The following is a 5000-nucleotide window of genomic DNA, read 5'->3' on the forward strand; positions in this document are numbered from 1 at the left end:
TTAAAACGAAATGACGATGTGACGAACTCTGTGTTTTACGAATTGACCAAAAAATTTCGTGTTTGTTTATTTCGTTACTGTTCGTCGTGTGTCCCGAACAATTAGCCTTTTGATAGTGAAGTGACCGCCACGTCAGGATTATTAAGTGCTGATATTTACTGCGATTTTCAGTTGCAGGTATGTAATTTTGTGTGTTAGTTTTTCGTACTTGTTTTGATATGACTTTTAGGAAGTAGGTTAAATTCTATATTGACTTGAAAGAAAATTAGCCTATTGTTATTATTATTTTTAGGATTACTATTATTACTTGCTAAGCTAAAACCCTAGTTGGAAAAGCTAGATGCTAATAGCCCAGTGAGGAATGGAATGAAGGAAATAAATAGAGTATAAGAAAGCTGATTAACAATTAAAATAAAAATTTTTCCGACGAGTAGTAACATTAAAATAAATCTTTTTTATATATACTATTAAAACTTAAAGAAAACAAGAGGAAGTGAAGTAATATAGAATAGTGTGCCTGAATGTACCCCCAAGCAAGAAAACTCTACCCCAAGGCAGTGTAAGACCATGGTACAGAGGCTATGGCACTGCCCAAGACCAGAGAACAATGGTTTAATTTTGGAGTGTTCTCCTAGAAAAGCTGCTTACCATAGCTGAAGAGTCTCTTCTACCCTTACCAAGTTGAAAGTATCCAGTAAACAATAACCGTGCTGTAGTTAACCCCGTGAGTGAGGAGAATTGTTTGGTAATCTCATTATTGTTAGGTGTATGAGGACAGACAAGAATATGTAAAAAATAGGCCAGAATTTTCGGTGTATGTGTAGGCAATGGGAAATGAGCCGTAACCGGAGAGAAGGATCTAATGTAGTACTGTCTGGCCAGTCAAAGGACCCAATAACTTTGCCCACACACACACACACACACACACACACACACACACACATATATATATATATATATATATATATATATATATATATATAGACACAAACATAACTTTAGCTTTATTGGGAAGGAGACCTAATTAGGATGTCAACTGATTCCTAGCGTATTATTTTCTTGTGGTTAATATTTTCTATTCCTTATTACCATTACACTATTCTTTTAGCTTTAATAAAGGTATTACACAACTTTCTTTATTGAACCTATAGAAGTACTTCTAAATCGAATATATCATTGAATTATAGAATTACTAATATTAACTATTTGAATCTTTTGTGTATGTGTTTCCGTTATATTTTCTATCTGTATTTGCATTTCCAAGTGATAATTTGCGTATGATCCTAAGCGGAAGTAGAAATTGTTGTTATTGTTATGAAAAAATAAAGCAGGCTCTCTATCGTGATGGATCTTACACAAACAAAGTTTAAAGTGCTTGGGTGCCAGTAAGGGTCCTCCCTAATTCTGAAGGGGAAGGAAAGAGTCTGTTGTTATTTCATGCTTTTTTTATGCCAAATCAACGGAACGTTTTATGAGCTAACAAAAGGTCCTGACAAGGACTACCGATGAGTTAATCGGTATCTGTTTGAGGGATCATATATTTTTCATAACATACACATCAGAGACTCGGAGCCTTACTAAAGCCTTAAAATATAAGCTAGTTACAACTCAAAGGACTATGGTTGAAATAATGATGGTAATAATACTATGAGATAGAAAAAGAAAAGGGCTACGAGAGCCTGCTAAAGTAGAGGATATTCTAACAATAAATAAGAACAAGAATTGTCCATGGGTAGGATATATAGTGAGAATGATAGATAACAGATGAACAAGGAGAGTAACAGAATGGGTCTCTAGATATTGCAAAAGCAGGGGAAGGAAGAGAAAACGATGCTTTAACGAGCAGAAAAAAAGTGGGTGGAAAGGCCATAAACAGGCGCCGGTGGGAGGATTTGTCTGAGGCGTTTGCCCTGCATTAGACTAGTAACGTCTGATAATGACGATGATGATGATGAGGATATTTTTGATTTATCTATTTAGTCCTGCTTAAGTAACTTTGGATTGCCTAGTAAATTTCATATTGCTTGTTTAATTTCCTTTTTTTATCCTATGTGTCTCAGCATTCATATGCAAATCAATGATGTATCTATTCGTTCTAATTTTCATAATAACAATTAATTTGACCACTAAACTGAATCATTACCTTTATCCACCCCTTACGGATGAGTTATTAATTTATCTATCTCAGTTTCTGTTAGTCTATTAGTTAACGTAGTTTTAATTCCACATCCATTGATACCATTAAAGCCCCGACGTTAGGTACAAGCATTTCAATATGTTCTCATTTCCATTTATTTATTGAATTCTTCGCGGCCTTTTTAGTTACTCATTTGACTGTATTTTCACTTCCAGATGCAAAATAGTTCTCTATGTGGTTTTCAGTTTCGCATTTGACTCGTGATTAAACTTCCGGATGAGATATGAGTGTTTACTGTCCTATTTTGATAAATGCATCCTGTTGGAGAGGAACAGCTTTGCTACTCTTTACTTTAATCAATTATATGAATATGTATTTTCTTATGCACATCAATAATAGTAATAATAATAATAATAATAATAATAATAATAATCATAATAATAAAAATGATAGTAATAATAATAGTAAAAATAAAAATAATAGTAAAAATAATAATAAAAATAAAAATAGTAATAATAATAATAATAATGATAATACTAATGCTGATTGTAATAATAATAATAATAATAATAATAATAATGATAATAATAATAATAATAGCCCTAGGACTTGTGCTGAAGAGCGTGCTACTTGAAACAACAAATATAGTGAAGGAAGTTGATGGATTTCTAAGGAAGCTGGATGTAACCCGAAGCTCCACCCACACTTACACTATAAACCACCAGTCTTTATTGACTTTGACTTGCATAAAAAGTTATAATAATCATATGCCTTATTTAAGTAAAGAAATGAAGATAACCAAAGGGAAAGAAAAAAGACAAAAAAAAAAGAGAAAAATATCCAATACATTATTAAATAGATTTACTTGACAGTTATACGACACTGGTCTCTCTATGCAATGTTGAGATGGACTAATCATGTTAGAATTGCTAAGATTTCAACGGATGGTAAAAAAAAATGACAGTAATAGCTATTTAGTAAAATATTTTAAAATCTTATTCAAGATCTTTTTATTTTAATAGAATGCTCAACTGCAGTTAGGAGTGTAAAAAAAAAAGAAGTTAAAAGGAAATACAAATTAACATGCAGACATAACTTTGTTGAGTGTCATACCAATATGAACTGAATAGAGAAAACCATTATTGTTTGTAATCTTCTGAATAGGTTCCTAGCTGGAAATCTGTTGGACGGAGTTCGAGACTAGCTAGGTATCAATAGTTTCTACAGTAGTAGTGGCTGCTAGCTAACCATCCTTGCTAACTAGAGATGGGTGGTTTTGGGGATTGTAGGTCTATCTGATGAGTCATCAGCAGCCATTACCTGGCCCTCCTAGTTCATAGCTTGATGGAGAGGGGGCTTTAACGCTGCTCATTTACTTACATGGTCAGTCTCTAGGACATTGTCTTGTTCCCTTGTCTCTGAGTGACCCTTAAAACAGTTGATCGATAAACATTGCAATGAGTGTTGTAGAATATCTCTGGATTACAGTAGATGAACGAGTTTCAAACACATTTACACACAAACACACACACACACACACACACACACACATATATATATATATATATATATATGTATATATATATGTATATATATATATATATATATATATATATATATATATATATATATATATATATATATATATATCATCTTCGTCTTCGTCTTCTTCTTCTTCTTCTTCTTCTTCTTCTTCTTCTTCTTCTTCTTCTTCTTCTTCTTCTTATTATTATTATTATTAGTCAATCTATGATCCTATTTAGAGAAGCAGAGTACTAGAAAGTATAAAGATTCCTATAAGAATATAAGCATTTTAGTCGAAATAACAGAAATGCGAACACATGAATATGAGTGTCGACTCACGTGACCCTGATCAGATAGCCAACATTTCACACCGAGTATGACCTGAATTTCCCGTGGGGACTTCTTCAGTAACATGGTCGCAGCTGGAACAACAAAACTAGAAAATATTTCGTTCCAAACCTCACTAAAAAAGGCAAGACGGCTAGAGTTGAGATCATATTATTATTATTATTATTATTATTATTATTATTATTATTATTATTATTATTATCATCATCATCTATGCTACAACCCTCGTTAGGAGAGCAGGATGCTATAGGCCCAAGGGCTCCAACAGGGAAAAAATACCTCTGCGTGGAAAGGGAATAAGAAAATAGATAAACTACACGATAAATAATGAACTATTAGAATGAAATATTTAAAGAACAGTAACAACATTAAAACATATCTTTCATATTTAAACTATAAAGGGAGACTATGTCACTCTGTTCAACATAATGATATTTGTTGCAAGTTTGAACTTTTGAAGTTTCAGCGATTCAACTTCCTGATTAGGAAGATCATTCCACAGTTGGAATAAAAGTTTTTGAATATATTATAGTATTGAACTATATGTTTGAGAAGACATGACTATTAAGATACAAGTCAGGTTTTGAAGACTAACTTGGTAATAAAGATAAATGAAACATGGTTTTAATACATTATTGAGAGTGTTCCTTGAAAGATATTTTATTTTTTACCTACCTTTCGAGTAATTATTGAAGAGATAGACTGAAAACTTTCCATAAAGTGAACTTGGAGTTAAAAAAAAAAAAGACATCTAAAATTTGAAAGGATAGGTTTGTGGATGATTTCACATTATAATTATTTTTATTACTATTATTATTATTATTATTATTATTATTATTATTATTATTATTATTATTATTATTATTATTATTATTATTTATTATTATTATTGCATTATTGATGATAATATTATTATAAGCCAAGCTTCAATGCTAGTTGTAGATAGCAAAGCTAAAACCAGGAAAGTAACTCAATATGGAGTAGAAATGAA

The 5000-nt window shown here is 31.5% G+C and overlaps 1 protein-coding gene across 5 annotated transcripts in view; it reads left to right on the top strand.

Annotated features, from left to right (window-relative positions):
• The window catches only part of LOC137647698 (facilitated trehalose transporter Tret1-like), a 97189-nt gene that overhangs the window by 137 nt on the left and 92052 nt on the right, over nucleotides 1–5000 (top strand). For all 5 annotated transcript variants that reach the window (XM_068380779.1, XM_068380777.1, XM_068380778.1 and 2 more), the window contains exon 1: nucleotides 1–177. This exon is cut by the window's left edge and continues 137 nt beyond it. The gene's annotated coding sequence lies outside the window, so the exon portion shown is untranslated. The remainder of the gene's footprint in view (nucleotides 178–5000) is intronic.

Source organism: Palaemon carinicauda, chromosome 1 (genome assembly GCF_036898095.1).
Source record: "Palaemon carinicauda isolate YSFRI2023 chromosome 1, ASM3689809v2, whole genome shotgun sequence".
NCBI classification, from domain to species: domain Eukaryota; kingdom Metazoa; phylum Arthropoda; class Malacostraca; order Decapoda; family Palaemonidae; genus Palaemon; species Palaemon carinicauda.